Source organism: Phyllostomus discolor, chromosome 6 (genome assembly GCF_004126475.2).
Source record: "Phyllostomus discolor isolate MPI-MPIP mPhyDis1 chromosome 6, mPhyDis1.pri.v3, whole genome shotgun sequence".
Lineage (NCBI taxonomy): Eukaryota > Metazoa > Chordata > Mammalia > Chiroptera > Phyllostomidae > Phyllostomus > Phyllostomus discolor.
Window position 1 is genome coordinate 116,302,052 of NC_040908.2, and position 16,753 is coordinate 116,318,804.

General features: G+C 46.5%; 1 protein-coding gene across 6 annotated transcripts in view; it reads left to right on the forward strand.

The window, feature by feature from the left end:
- TENM4 (teneurin transmembrane protein 4) overlaps nucleotides 1-16,753 on the forward strand; it is a 736,252-nt gene that overhangs the window by 274,345 nt on the left and 445,154 nt on the right. The window lies entirely within an intron of this gene.

Below are 16,753 nucleotides of genomic sequence, written 5' to 3' on the forward strand. Positions count from 1 at the left end.
AAGTTCTGGCTTATTAGAAGTCAGCATTTTTACAGATTTTTGCTGTATTTTCGCAAACAGACCTCCAGAAAACAAATACTAGATTGTACCAGCTTGTACGATCTGGGAAGCCCTCCTGAGCTCTGTCCTTCTGGGGCATTTGTTCAAAAAGTTTCAATAGGAAAAAAAAAGAGGGCTCAATTTGGAATCAAATAAAGATGGACATAGGTATTGACACAGAGCTACAGTGTATTAATAGGTTCCTGACCAGAAACAATTGCATTTCAGATGGGGAGATTAAGGAGAGGGCAGTGAAGGCAACATGCTTAAGGTGGCAGGATTAGAAGCAAGGACAAAGGTTGGTGAAGCACCAGGAGGTTAGTAGCAGCAAACAGCCTTTACCATCCATAGGCCCGATGGGGCAGACGGAGGGGGCGGGGACAGGCACCGGCATCACCGGGAGAGACCTTTAGCTATATTGTAGCTCTAGTGAAAGGCTGCCCTAAAAGATTGCGCCCTCCTACACAGGAACACAGCCGCCACCAACCCACAGCCAAGCAGGGAGATTACCAGGAGAATAAACACTCCAACCTCATTCTCCTCCCAGCCTTGACCTCCTCCCAGGGCTCCCATCAGCTGAACCCTGCAGGCAAACAGAGGAAACATATTGATGCAGGTTACAGAGTGGCCTCTCAGGCCACTGAGCAGGCTGGAGAAGGGCGGAAGGCTCTGGACCGGCCCACCGAACTCTTCAGCTGGCACAGCCCTGGACATAAGCATGAGCATCAATCTTTTCAAATCAGTGTCTGAAGAAGGAAGGAAGAGGTCTTAAAGTAAAAGAAATTAAAGATGGAGAGGAAACAAACTTGAAATTCCAGCTCTGTCTTTTGCCTGCTATTGGAATACCCAGGACATAGGAGGTATGAGTCAGTAGATCTCTCCCGAGAGCATGGTGAACTAGGTTTCACCTTGCCACCTCTCACAAGCCACTCCCAGCAGAGTTTTGAAGGTTTTCAGTAGCACCCAGGCAAAGAACAGACAAAGGGAGGATGAGGTGGGAAGGGGGGAGGAAGCACCATAACCTTATGCAATTTACAGTCTTAGGAAAACTCCTTTTGCTTTTATTTATTTTTTTTATTTTTTTTTCTAATTTTATTGTATTTTTCTTTTTTTTTTTTTTTTACTTTTTTATTTATTTTTAGAGAGGGAAAGGAGGGAGGGAAGGACAGAGAGAGAGAGAGAGAGAAACATCAATGTGCGGTTGCTGGGGGTTATGGCCTGCAACCCAGAAATGTACCCTGGCTGGGAATCGAACCTGGGACACTTTGGTTCCCAGCCCGAGTTGCTTTTATTTTAAGAAGTGCTATTTATGAGTTCTTCAGGGGGTTAAAAAGTATAAACAATGTTGCTTTCTGTTTTTATCTTTGGTGAGGTTTTTTGTTTGTTTTTGATGAGATGTCAATTTCTTAGCTCCTGGAATAAATGTTGCTTTTGTTTTGATTTTCCCTTTTTCAAAAAAACCATCTGTTTTCATAAACATAAATGAGAATCTCTAGTCACCTTTTTTCCTTATAACCCCCTGTCTCTTTGCACAAATGACAATATTCCCTTCGTGATTCATTCCTGAAGTCATTCTTCTGGGCTAAATGCTGATGCTAAATTTGTACTTGAGTTTTCACGGAGTCCCACATGATCCTTGCTCAGCCAGCAACTGCACTGTGACAGCTTTCATTTCTCCAGTCCCAGATTGTTGTACCCTTGGGTTCCCAGTGGCTCCATACCAGGCTTTACGCATCCAATTACCTTATTTTTCAAGGGATGTTTGGGGTCTTTGAGGGAACCCAATAAATAGCACTTCTTTTTCCACCTGAGTTTGAACAAATTGAGAAATAAAAGGTGGCAGATGGAAGCCAAAATACCATGTTTATTACTGATAATGAATACCTTGGCTTGGCAGGAGAGCCAAATCAACTTGGAAATTGGATCCAGGACTAGGCAGACTGACCCACTTGGTCGTGGGCAGGGCAGGATGGGGCAGAAGAGCTGGCCCTTGGAGAAGGTAACAAACAATGTTGCCAGCTGCCAAGAGGAGGAAGAATGGGCTCCGCTGAGCCTGTCTGGTTTACTCCTCAGTTCACCACCCATGTAGCTCCGTCCACTGCCCAAGAGTAAAGAGGATGAGAAAGACCAAGGGGGACACTAATGGGGTTCCCTTTGCATGGAAATAAATACCGTATTGGGAATTAGAAGGACTCCCAACAGGGGCACGGGTTGCAGAAGCTGGAAGACATGAGCCCTGTACATAAATATACTCAGCAAATGCTTGCTGACTTTGCATGTTCATTCTCTTAACAAATATTTATTGTACAAAGACATAGTGCCAAGGTAAGGAGTTTAGCTTTCTTAATTTTCAGTATAGGGAGCTGCTGGAAGATTCTCAGCAAGGGAGAAACGTGATCCCATTTACATTTTTGAAAAATTACTCTGGTTGCCTTTTGGATAATGACTTATAAGGACAAGTGGAAGTGAGGAAATGGATTAGAAGGCTCTTGCTGCTCCCCAGGTGAGATGTGATAATACCTAAGACCAGGATGAAGTCGGAGGAGGATGCAAATGGGCAAGCAGGGAGATGATGTGCAGCTCCGGTTGGCAGGTTCGCCGATGGGCTGGAGCAGGGCAGGGGTGCCAGTAACAGAAAGAGAAGCATTGAGAGTGACGTGTGTGTGTTTTATCGAATGCATTAGTGTAACATTGGCTAATAAAATCATACAGATTGCAGGTATACAAGTCTGTAATACACCATCCGTATATTGTATTGTGAGTGAGAGTGATTTGTGCTTTTATTGGAGCAACTGAATGGATAGATCCACGTAGACAGGGAGGGGCAGGTTTTGTGTAAGCGAATGAATGAACCCTCTTTTGGAGGCTTGTAAGTAGGAGGATCACACATCCCTGTTTGCTGGGCCAGGGCTGCTTTTCGCCTGCTGACCCTATGTAATTACTAAGAATACTCCCTTTCACCCTCAAAGTGACTTGGTTCGATGGATAAAGTACCTGCTTACCCCAGCTTAGAGGGAATTTTTAGCTAGTACAGAAGTGTTGGGAAAGCTCTTTGACATGTGAAAACACTATATAAATGTAAAGCACCAAACAACATGAGTGATGTTAATGAAGATTTGTCCAAAAGCTGAATCATCTCTGCTCATTAACTGACTCGAGTATTTTAGGTTAGATTTGCCTTCCCTGCCCTGTGGCTCCCAAACCTAGAATGGGACTCTGTTCCCACATCCTCCTCCTCCTCCCAGCCTTCCTCCATTCTTGATGATTTCTAAAACACACACTTCCTTGCCCTGTGGGGACTCTGTATTTAAAGGAAAAACATTAATCCATGGTTAATGTTTTTGTAGATCAAAGGCTTGGTTAGGTGCTAAGTGGTAGCCCTTCGGCTGGGTCTTGGCTAGGTTTGCCTGAAGAAAGGCTTGGTCTCGAAAAACAATCCTCAAACAGTCCAGGACCCTGGATCCCAGAGTACTTTGTGAAAATGAAAATACGCACTTTGCAATGCCTTCCTTTCCCAAGAATGTTTAAATATACAGTTGTGCCCACAGAGTCTTTTACATTTCACGCAAGCGCAACAGCTCTGTGTGTTTCCCGGGTGACTCATTTGACGCTTGGAGAAAGATAATGCCCAGGTTCAAGTCCCAGCTCCACCCCTTTGTGGGACACCAACAAAAATACTTCTTCCCTCCTCACCTGTGAAGTAGGGGATGGGGGTCTCTGATCTTTATAACTGCTTCCAATGCATCACTTATTTTCATTATGTAATAAGGAAAAAAGTGTGCATCCCAGTACGTGTGGAGCCAGGGAGAATCTCATCATAATCCTTACTTCCCAAGTCCACTTCTCACCGGCCCAAGCCCTCACTCACAGATAGATGCAAGTTCTGATTTTCTTTTATGTTTTCCTGTCCCGCTCCCCTTCCCCAACCAATGGCATTTGCACAATCCACACCCCCCCAAAAAAAGTTCTCTCAGACTCCCCCTCCCCATCCTGTATTCGTTTCCTAGGTCTGCTGTAACAAGTGCCACAAACTGGTAGCTTAAATAACAGAAAATTGTTGTCTGGAGGCTGAAAGTCCAAGACCAAGGTGTCAGCAGGGTTGGTTCCCTCTGAGGGCTGCAGGGAAGAATCTAATCTGTGCCTCTCCCCGAGCTCCTGGGTAGGGTTTGCTGGCAGTCTTAGGTGTTCCTTGGCATGTAGAAGCAGCACCCTAGTCTTCACCTTCATCTCCACACCCTCCTGTGTGTGTCTGTCTCCAAATTTCCCCTTTTTATAAGGACACCAGTCCTCCTGGATTGGGGCCACCCTGCTCCAGTAGACCTCATCTTAACTACTTATAACGACCATATGTCCATATAAGGTCCCATTCTGAGGTACAGGGGGTTACAACATTTGGGGGGACACAACTCAGCCCATAATACTTCCCAAGTATGGGAAACTGTTTCTTCAGCTTACTGCTATAGTTACTTACCACCAATCACTGGCCCACAGCCATCTGTCCAGTGCTGGCCTCTCGGTGCAGCAAAGCCTTTCTTTCCCAGCTTCCTACTCGAGCCTACATGACCTTGGAAGGAGAGAGATCTTATTGGTGCTAAGTATTTCCCCTGGCGTTCCCCACTAGACTCCTGAGACCACTAGGCTCCTTAGCACCATTCTCCTCCCAGAACTCCCAAGGTCCCACCGTCTCAGAGGTGATCAGAACAGCTGGACAGGAAGAGTGCATGGGGACACAGTGAAACCAGCCAACTCTCTTTAGGGGCAAGGATGCTCAGACATCAGCAATGGAGTCCTGTTCCATTCTTCCTTGGAACAGGGGGAAAACGTTACATTTCTGCCAGATCAATGTAAGGGTCCCCTGCCCTACCCAAGATGGCTTTCTTGTTCTATCAACGAGTAGAAATACAAGTTATATCCCCCATAAGATATCCTGCTACAACGCACAATTAATAAATGTGTATTGAACAGCTCAACACACTATATTCATTAGATTCAAAGTTGGACACCCCATGGCTCTGCTCTCAAACAATTTATGGTCTATGTTTTAAATAACCAGTTCACCCCCAATCTGCCAAGGAGAAGGTCAGTGACTTGCCCAAGGTCATGCAGCTGTTACGTGTCAGGATTAGAACTAAGATCGAGGTCTGTTAGCTCCTTGTTCATGTTCAGGGTCAGTATGGCTTTCAACTTGGTGTCAGGAAGTTTTGAACACATCTCTTGCCACTTGATCAGCGCTGCCATGGTCTCTGACCACAGTGGGACTGGCTGTGGCTTGTGGTCGAGTGTTGGTCTCATCATCCTTCAGGTGGGAGGGAGCACATCACACAGTCTGACACTGGATCTTGTAAAGAGAACCATCTCCGGGAGCTAGAGCATGACCAGAGATTTGTTAAATTAACAGTCTCTGGGGGAGCTTCAGTTACTGTGACACAAATGTGTTGATTAAAGAAGCAGCTTGAAGCCCTGGCTGGTGTAGCTAAGTGGATTGAGCACGGGCTGCGAACCAAAGTGTTGCAGGTTCGATTCCCAGTCAGGGCACATGCCTGGGTTGCAGGCCATGGCCCCCAGCAACCGCACATTGATGTTTTTCTCTCTCTCTCTTTCTCTCTCCCTTCCCTCTCTAAAAATATAATAAATAAAATATTTTTTAAAAAAAGAAGCAGCTTGGTGGAAGGGGAAGGATTGGGAGGTCTGGGCCTATACCCTATTGCCTGTAAGCACTGGCTATGTGATCCTGAGCAGGTTACTTAACCACTCTGAGCTTCAGTGCCTTCCCTCTCATGACCCACTCACTGTCATGCTCAAGGGGAGGAATCTAGCTGGTTTCCAGCTGCTACTGAAACCAAGAGGCTAGGCTTCATACCTAAATGTACCAGTGCATGTGTTACCTATTGCCATATAATAAATTGCCCAAAACTTGGTGCTTTAAAACAACAATCTCCTCTTGCTCCCTAATCCGTGGGTCAGCTGGGCAGCTCTGTTGATCTGCATGGAGCTTAGCTGAGCTCATTTATGCACCTGAGGTCCACTTAGGGTGATCAGCTATCCCCATTTGCCCGGGACTGAGACGGTACCTGGGGTGTGGGGTGTTCAGTTTTAGGTGTATAGAGGTCCCACACTAAAGAGGATGAGTTGGTCACTCTAGGTCAGCTGGTGGATGGGCTGAGGGCTGATGTCATGCCATGCAGGGCAATGAAGGTTTAGGGGAGGGGTGCATGACATGCCTTTTGTCGCCCAGTAGACTAACCTGGGCTTGATCACCCAGCTGCTGAGCAAAACTCCAAGAAAGCAAGAAGGCATGAGCAAAGCCTGTTGAGTCCTAAACTCAGAATTTGTACATTGTCATTTCGCCTCATTCTGCTCATTAAAGTAAGTCACCAGGTCAGCCTAAATTTACCAGATGGGGAAATGGTTGTCACCTCTAGTCACTTTGCAAAGGAATGTAGATATAAGAGGGAAAGAATTATGTCTACTGCAAGCACTAAGAAGTCTGCTTTCTGCAGCAATTACATTTATGTCTGCAAACCCCCAGGATACCAGGTGCTGCAAGTGTGATCATGAAACAGAGCAGGCATGGATCTTCCCAAAGACTGTCCTTTAGTCTTCCCCCTCCCCTCCACGCATGTGAAATACCCTGTCTTCCTCTGCCTGGCCAACTCTTCTCTTTTGGAATGAAGGTTGGTAGTCACTTCCTTCAGGAAGCCTGCCCTGGCCTCACAGGCTGGTCTAGCATCACCTCACCACCTGCCTCAAGACCACCGCTTCATGGTCCCACAACCCTCTGTGCCTTCCTGTAGCACAGCACTGCTCATTGGTGCCAGCGGCTTGGTCGGGAGCTCCTTGTTTTCAGGGGCGATCAGATTTGTCTCTGCAGCCCAGCACCCCGCTGAAGGCATTGCCCTTAGTAGTTGTTCAGGAAATGTTTCCTGAAGAGGTAGTTTAAGGTCACTGCTTATCAAAGGCCCAGCTGGAATGGAAGCTCAGGTCGTTCTGAGTTCCAAAGTCACTGTTCTGCCCACTCCACTCAGCCCCTGTCAGCGCAGACGTCAGCATCACCCAGTTCCCGTCTGCCAGGCAAAAGGCGGTGATCTAACTATGGCCCTAGACCTGCAAACTAGTTCATGCTTTTTTGGGCCTTGGCATTATGTAGGGTGAGAGTCTGCACACGGTGCAACAATGATGTGTCAGTGTGGAAGTCAGACCCGTGTCAGGCTCTGGCTATGCAGTGGTATGACTCTTTTATTAGAATCCCTGCAGTGCCCAGCATTGATGCCCCAGCTGCAGTCCTGCAGGCCTCGTGGACTCAGGAGCTTAGTTTAGGGAGGGGGAAAGTTCTGGGTTCTCTTCCACTCACCCCTCACCCAGGACCCCAACAAGGCTCTAACCATCTCTTGCACACATGGCTACCACCCTTACATGGGCTTCATCTCTTCACCTGCAGGGTTCAGGCAACCTCTTGTCTAAACTCCCTGCCTCCATACTCACACCTTGCAGTCACAGTGCCCTTTCTAAAATTCAGGACGTTGAACCCTGGCTGGCGTAGCTCAGTGGATTGAGCATGGGCTGTGAACCAAAGTGTCACAGGTTCGATTCCCAGTCAGGGTACATGCCTGGGTTGCAGGCCATGACCCCCAGCAACCACACATTGATGTTTCTCTCTCTCTCTTTCTCCTTCCCTTCCCTCTCTAAAAATAAATAAATTAAATCTTTTTTTAAAAAAGTTAAAAATAAATAAGTAAATAAAATTCAGGAGGTTAAGAGCAAAACTCAGGAGCCAGATCACCCAGTTTCTGCCCTCCTTCTGGGAGGCACAGGGGTAGGGGGGAACCGTTCAGGGTGCAATAGGTCCAATTCTGGCTTCCAAACCCACCAGTCCTTTAGCTGTCACTCCTTCCAGAGCACGCCTGTTTCCTAGGTCTAGTGCAACAAATTGCCATGAAGTTGGTGACTTAGAACAACAGAATTTATTCTTCTACAGTTCCAGAGATTAAAAGTACAAAGTCTAATGGTCAGAAGGGTTGGTTCCTTCTGGAGGCTCTGAGGGAGAATCTGGGTCATGCCTCTCCCCTCCCTGGCTCCCTTGATGTTCCTTGGCTCGTGCAGACCTCACCCCAGTCTCTGCCTCCGTCTTTACATGCTGTTCTTCTCCTCCGCATCTCAGTTTGTTCTTTTCTGCCTTTTACAAGCATATTCTCATTGGATTTAGGGTCTACCCTACTCCCTTATGATCTCATCCACACTGTTACCTTAATTACATCTGCAAAGACTCCAATTCCAAAAAAGGCCACATTCTGCAGGTCCCAGCAGACATAAATTTTGAGGGGACACTATTCAACCATGACAGAGGAGATTAAGTGAGGGAGCAACGGAAGCCAAGAGTGTTCTTCTAAAGGAAATCTCTCCATACAGAAACATGATACAAAAGATTCCTCCCATATTCGTAGATCTGGGCTTGGCTGACTTACCAGAGATCAAAACAACAGTGACCAAAGCAAAGCAGATGCTCATTTCTTTGGCACATAGACTCAGTTGGGGCAATAGAATAGCTTTGCTTCACAATGTTCTGCAGGGATGAAGGCTTCTTCTGTATCGTGTGCTGCTGTGCCCACAGCCCTCAAGGACAGGATGGCACACTAGAGAGGGCGCTGCTTTAGCCTGCAGGTGGTAAGAGAGGACATGGGGAATAAGTGAGTAAATAAATGATGAAGTGAATCAGTGAACGAATGAATGAGTGTGGTTTTGAGTATATGAATAAGTGGAAATTTGAGGAAACAAATGTGAATGAATGAGTAAATAATTGTAAATGAGTAAAGATATGAATAAGTAATTGGATAAGTGATTGAATCAATGGATGAACAAGCCAGCAGCTAAATTACTCTTCTGGGCAGATATGATTGGCAGCAAGACTGGAATTGTATGGTTGGACTGGAGCCAAACCAGCTGGAGGCCCAAGTTCAGGGTCAGTCATGCTAGGTCATAGCTCTGACATTCACCCAGCTTGCTTCTAAGGGCACAGCCAAGAAGTTGCATATAACACTTCTGCTAACACCCATTGGTTAGAACTTACCATTCACACTTTGCTGCAAGGGAGTCTGAGAAACCTAGTCTTTTGCAGAGAGGTCATGTGACCAGCTGAAACTCAAGGGATTCTATTTCTGAAAGAAAGACCCAGAGATTGACCAGTACGGGACAACTACCATAAAATATGGGAAGTACCTGGCACATGGTAGGTGGTCAGTAAATTATGATTTTGATCTTCTTCAATGGCATTGCTAACAACTTCCAGTAAATCTCTGCATTTTCCATCAACCTTGTCACCTGTCATCGCAGTAACCTCAGCCCAGATGGATCATGACTCCATAATCCTGAGACAAGCCACCTCTTTCCCCACCCCTTAACCTGGCTCACAAAGTCAACTACTATGCAGGCCTGCCTTCATCTCCAGCTCATCCCTGGACCCCTGGTCCTGCAGGCGGGAAGCTGTCCAAGTCCTCTACAGATCTGACTGCCAGGAACCTGCCAGTATCCTGGATGGAATCTGAACCCCCAGGCACTGCGCGCCCTGCTCAGGCTGAGTGGTTGCCTCACTGCATGCTGGAGGAGTTTGTGGAAAGAATTTTCTGGCATTAGAGGGTGAAAGTCAAAACAGTAATTACAAGAACATCTGTTCCTGAGTGGAAAGCGTATCCTCTGCACACCAGGATGCACGCCTGCACAGTTCAGCAAGCTGGAAGTTAAAATGGAAGAGAAGGTTCTGGGAGTGAGGACTAATGGACCCAGCCCTGATGCAGGCTCTTCTTCCTGGTAGGATGCTGTGCTGGGGAATAGGGAGGAACATGTGTAGGTAGAGAGGGAGGGACTGGCTGAGCCAGTGCATGAAAGGAGTGAGTGAATGGATAAGTGAATGAAGGAGTAAGCCAGCAGCTGAATTCCTTTTCTAGGAAGATAGGATTGGCAGCAAAACTGGAGTTGTAGGGCTGGATTGGACTGAAGGCTCAAGATCAGAGTCAGCCATGCTAGCTCACAGCTCTGATGTTCAGGGCCTGCCGGGCAGACTCCAAACTCACTTCCCAAACAGCCAGTGGAGGGGAGCCAGAGCTCCAGCCCATGGCCCGTCCCTCTGGAGCCTGTGCGTTGAACGCCACCTGGCCTCTTTCCTGGGCAGGTGAGTGCCTGAGGCAGCCTTTGTTCCTGTTGTCACAGTTGCCTACACTTTCCACACAATGGAAGCTCTCCTCTTGCAGGGAAGAACTTGAAACCATTTTAAAAATTTAAACATTTTTGTAGTTAAATTAATCCTCTGGCAGGCAACATGTAGGTAGGATGGGTTGGCTGAGAGATGTGGGGAAGTGGCAGATGGAAAGGAGTAATGGGAATCGGGGAGCTGAGTCAGAAGGCAAGTTCAGAAACTCGGATGTGCCTCCCAGATGCACACCTGCAGGCCTAGACCCCAGATTTCAAGAAGAAAATTAAGGCCAAGATATTCTTAGAGTAGGAAGAGGAAGAAGAGGAGGAAGGGAGGTAGGGAATGAGTCAAGTTAGTGAACTCTACTTGGAAACGAACATCAACTATTATTTAAACATCAAATATTACTAAAGAGAAAAACCAGTGGGTGTCCAGAGCATTCTGGAGTCCATCCAGAGAGGCTGCCTTTGCTCTGGGGCTAGCAGTAGAAAATAGCATTCGTAAGTCCCCATATTAGCCTGTCTGTTGTTCTGTGGACTGTGACAGCTGCATTTCACATGTTAATGGCTGACCATTTATTTCACACACAGCCCCAAAAGGTATTTGTAGCCCGTGAAGCAAGTATTCAAGGTTGGAAGCTTTGCCCCCAGAAATGGATTGTAAGGCAGAAGCTCCCTGAGGAGCAACCCCTGCATGCCCCCTCCATTGACCTCATCACCCAGTCTCTCCCGTTTCCCAGTCCCTACCTGGTTTGCTTCTCCAGGCCTTCCTCCAGGCTTTGTGGTCTCAAAAGAGACAAGTTGCTCCCTTCAATAGCGGTTTGACGACAGTGGCAAGTGATGCACGGAAGGGCCTACATGCAGGGCCAGAGTCAGTGAGAGCCAGGAGACCAGAGGAGGAGGACCAAGCTGGACCAGCTCCAGGAAACAGGAGGGCTGTGGACTGGGCTGGGAAAGAGGATGAGGAGAAATCCTAATAAGAAGAATAGCTACATTTACATAGTACATAGTACACCTGCCTGACCTTGTTTTAAGAACTTTAAATATACTATTTAATCCTCACAATGACTCTAGGAGGTAGACACAATTATTATCCCTTCTTGAATTAGTGCAGAACCTGAGGCACAGAGAAGTGAAGTCGCTGGCTCAGAGCAAGACAGCTCTGAGCGGGGCAGCCAGGATCAGACCTGGTGTGCTGGCTCCAGTGCCCACGACTGTGACCCTCTGCTTCCAGCAAGTCCTTACACGTGATTTTATTCCAGGAGTATTTATTGAGCACTTGCTCCATGCCATCCTCTAGACGCTGGGGATACATCAGTGAGCAAAGCAGACACAGATTAACCGAGTGGCCATTGTGTACCAAGCCTGTGAATTCATCACCTGGGGACATCCTGGTGAACAGGACAAAAGGGGGCCCTGCCCCATACTAGTTAGGAAGATAGAGAATAAACAACTAGTTCAGCAAGTAAGTATGTAATTACAAGTGCCCTGGACAGTGCGTAGTGGAGAAAGCACTTCCCAGGAAGTGGCTCTGCATCTATGCTGAGACCTAAACCAGAAGGGGTTGACGCTTGGAAGAGCAAGCAGCACTTGCTCCTGAGTAGAATGGCCTGAAGGACAACTGGCTTGCACAGAGCTCAGGAACAAGGCAGACAGATAGGAAGACAAGGTGTGTGAGGTGGGCTGGGAGCAAGGTGGAAACATAATGCTTAGTAAAGGGCAATAGGAAGCTCAAGAAGGGCTTGAGCAAGAGCAACATATTCTTTAGCATTTGGCCCAATTCCCGGAGTTTTTTACACCCACCCTTTTTTTGTCTGAAAGCAGTCTGGTCCCAACCTAACTGATTAGAACAGCGAAGTCCCTCCAGAATCATCACTGCAAATTGGAAGAGTGAGGACGAGGGTCCAGGTCTTCCTGCTCAGGGGCTGGCTGGCAAGGCAGAGAGGAGTGAGGAGGCTTCACAGGCCTGCACGTGCTGTGAGCAATGGCGTGATGTGACAGCGTGACAGGGGTTGGAGAGGACCCCCAATGGCAAAGGGTCCTGACTCCTGGTACTGCTCAGTAAACACCCATCCCCCTCCCTTCAACTAGAGGAAGCTTTGCTTTCGTTTTGCAACCTGCCTGACCACCATCTCCACCTTCTATGTCAGTGGGTGTTCTGGTGGATGTTTGGCTGTTTTTGGTGCTCTGCGTAAGAGAGGAGGCAATTCTTCCATGTTCCTTGCCCAAGTCAGGATCCCTGCTCCTCTGGCCCACAATGCTCCACACAGAGATGTTGCAGAGAGTGAATGGACTTGTCTCTGCCCGGACTCTGGACACAGAAGCTCTGGGAGATGACTTCCCAGGCTTCCTCTGCTCCACTCCTGGCTCTCCACTGCAATATTCTGTGGTGCTTTCTTTGGTCAGAAAGATTCTTCATCAGAAAGAGCTACTTTGGAAATATATTTATTCAAAAAGAATCACTAGCCTTCACTAAAAAAACCCTTTCATCATTTAATCCCTTATTTGATCTTAGGAGATAGTTACTTATTTATCAACACTTATAAAGGGGAATTGAAGTAGTTGTTATGCATGCCAAGCATAAACAAAAAAATCCAAAAAGAGGTTCTCTCTGACCCCAGTCTAGTCTTCTTTCAGCTGCATGACAGCGTCTTTCTTGGTTCCATCCTTTGATACCGGCTGCTTAGAGACATCACAATAGACTTTTCCCTGCCTTTGGGATTTCCTGCTCATTGGAAGGGGATTTCAGATGTGTTCCTGGTCACTGGAAGGGTGAGCACAGCCCCTTTCGGAGTCATGACTCCCAGAAGCCCAGAGCTCAGAGTTGCAGTCCCTTCTGTGTGGCACATCCACCAGACATCAGCAGATGGGTGCCAGCCAGCATTAAAATTGTGGCATCGCAAGGGGCCCAAGGAACGTGGCTGGCTCCCAGCCTCTTATTTTCCAATTCCACTGGAAGGTCGTGTTCATTTCACTATTTAAACCAAAAATAAATTATTGTAATCCATTTGCTAATTATACCATGCTGAAGTTCTAGGCGCTGTAAATTGCAGCCGTGATATATCTACATGAAGTTTCTGGGAGTTTATTTTTAGCCATTCAGAAAGCACTCCAATTCCTAGAGGCTTCATTTGCAAGTCTAGGAGGGGACAAGAAAAATGCATCAGCGCTGTCCTTGCCCTGTGACCAGGATGCAGTTGTCTAAGCTCTCTGGCCCTCCTCTGTAAAGCAGGTGGTTGTCGTGGCTGATTGGAAGCTCCGGGTATCCCGAAGCTCTAGCTCACATTTCCTGACTATGGAAACCAGAGTGTGTCCAGACATGGTCTTACCCTGCTGCCTTGTTCATCCTGCAGAATGTCAAAAGCTACCACTCCAACATGTTTGTGAACCGTAAAGCACAGGCCTTCAGCAACCTCAACATCAGTGGATTCCTGGTTCCCCATTTCTGATTCATATTTTTGGCAGGTGGAGAGAAGGATGTTATATTTATCTAACACCTGCTATGTGCATCACACCCTGCTCGGTGTTTGCATTTGAGTGATTTTTGGAGCGCCTCCCCCATTGAAGGCCAGTGTCATCCAGTTTCAGTAGGTCAGTCAGTCTCAGACATTATGTGTGCCAGACACTGGGCTTGGTTCTGAAAACACCATGAAGGTGAAGTGGCTGCAACTCCCAGCCCCAAGGTGGCCAGGACAGGAGGTAGACATGAAATGGATATGTTCAAGTGCTTTTTGAAATGTAGTATTATCTGTGGATGATCAAGTTGCTGAGTGCTATCAGAGATGTATCACAGATACCTTATGGCAGGGGTCTCCCCAGTAGGAAGAGGAAAATCAGGGAAAGCTTCAAGGATGAAAAGGTATTTGAACCAACTTGATGTACAAACAGGATTTAGAATGTGAAGACTGGGTAAGGAAAATTGAACAGACCTGGTTGGTCACCTTGGAAACCTCCCTGGGCAGATGGCATGGTGCCTGTCTCTGACCGGTCAGCGTTCACAGATGCCCAGCAGAGCACACTCCTCCCCACACCTCGTGGCCTCTAGCAAATTTTCTTCAGTACTGACAAAAGTATGATGTATGTTTTCAAAGGTAGAGCATAAAAAATTCCTTGAAACTATTCCTTTGTGCGGATGCTTCTAGTATGTAGACTTCTGGATAACAGTTTTCTACTGTGTACTTCTTGGGCGGGCAGATGGATGCGGGTCAGAGGGTTGGGTGGGTAATTTGGTAAGCGTGTGGGGCTATGAGGAGATGGAAGCAATTCAACCGGCTGGGCTTCAGGCAGCTTCATGGGAAGAAGTCCATTGGATCTGGGCCTTGAACAATGAGTAGAATTTCTTAGCACACAGTACAGATACTGAACTTCCATTCAGAGGGAAGCAAAATGAAAACATGAAATCCATGAGACAGTGGGGCAATGGTGAGCCACAGAGGTCAGGGTTTAGAAGGGTAAGATAAGTGAGTGAAGTGGCCGAGAGCAGAGGTTTGAGTTAGATCGTGGTTTGAGTCCCAGCTCTGCTGCATCATAGCTAAGTGGTCTTGGGCAAAGTACATTTCCTTTCTTAGCTTCTCCTTTCTCATCAACACAATAGAAATATTAATAATACCTACCTCAAATGGTTGTAAGTGAAGATTTAGTGAAATAATGTTTAGCATAGTGATTAACTTATACTTAATAAATGGTAGTTTGTGATTCCTATTTTTTTGAGACAATTCTAATGAAATTATGAAATGCCAATTTAAATTACAGAATTTAAGGAGGGAGACAAGAGGGGGCTCTTTACTCTTTCACATTTAAGGATGAGGCAGGAAAAAAGGGACCAGCAGAAGAGACAGAGGAAGTCCTTGGAGGAAAGAAGGTGCATCGGGAGAGGCTGGTGTTCTAGAAGCGGATGCAGGAGAGTGTCCAGGGGAGGCTGCAATCCTGCTGGCAGGTGGCCCAGAGAGGCAACAGCAGATTGAGAAGTCCCTGGAATTTGCAGGGACAGCATCATTGTGACCTTAAAAATAATGTCTGGGAGCCACACTGCAGTGATTCTCGGGGGCGTTGTGGGGGGAGGTTGGGACTGGAGAAAGTGGAGGTTTGGATGACTCGGGAATTCTTCCTGAGAAGGAGAAAAAGAAATTAGGGTGCATGAGGACAAGGTCATGGGAAGAGCATTGTTAGATGAAGACTATTAGAACTCAGTTAGCACAGTATTTCTCTACCTTTCTAAACCCATGCCTCCATTTGACAGACAAAAACATCACTCTTCCTTCAAGATTCTGATATTTTGGCACCCTCAACCCAACACTTATCTTCAGCTCAATTTTGGGAATCACACCTGCCAAGAAAATCTTGTCTGGATTTACTCCTTATAGTTGTATTTTTAAAAGAGTAGGAATTTAATAATCTGTTGGAATAAGGCAGGTAAGAGATGATGCAGGGGGGCTGAGGGTGATAATGAGGGTGGGATTGGTGAGGCAGTGAGCAGCCTGAACTGAGCAGTGGGAGGAGTGAGAGGGAGAAGTCAAGGAGGCCCCTGGGGCCCTGGCTCAGGGCACAGAGTGAATAGCCACACCAATGTCCCTTCTCCATGCAGGTCTTCGCCTCCACCTGTCTGGGTGTCACTTCATGGATTTGTTGAGAATAAGAAAGCAAATGGCACATGTGGTCATCGTTTGGAAACTTTCAAGTTCTTTATAAATTTAGGGTTATAAGCAAGAAATACTACCTTGGCTCTCCTTCTCATGTTCCTCTCTCTGTTTTTGCCTGCACAACCTCTGCATCAGTAAGTGGCATTCTAAATGGCAGGAGGGAGCTAACTTGTATTGCTCACATGCCCTTTAACAGATAAGGAAGGGGAGGTGCAGGGGTGAGGGGGCAGGGGGCGGAGGGCATTACAGAAAAACTACTGTATTTTGCCATGTATAATGTGCACCCATGTTTTGTGGGCATTATACACAGGATTATTATACCCATGTATAATGTACATCCTTATTTTTCCCTCAAAGATTTGGGCAGAAAACTGTGCATTATATACAGCAAAATACAGTAGTCCAAAATTATACCCAACAACTGGAGAATATATTCACAACAATTGACTGCATCCTAGGCCATAAAATATGTCTCAGTAAATTTCAAGGGATCAGTCAGTACCCCACAGACCACATTCTCACATCATAGTACAGTTAAGGCAGAACTCAGTAAGAGAGAGATGGCTTTAAAAAAAAATAGAGACAGATTTACAAAAACACTTCTCACTAACTCATGGGTGAAAAAAAAAAAGAAATGATAATAGAAATTATAAAACACTTACAACTTAATAGCAAAAATAGTAAATATTAAAGCTGTGGAATATAGCCAAGAAAGCACTTAAGGGAAATTTATGACCTTAAATGCTTGTATTTGAGAAGAAAAAGGGCTGAAAATTAAAGAATGGCTGAGTACCCAATTGAAGAGCAGCAGTAAACACAAATAAATAAGCTAGCAAAAGGGCCGTGTCGTTGTCAGTGGTGGGTATGGCTGGCTCCGGGAGCCCTCACTCTCT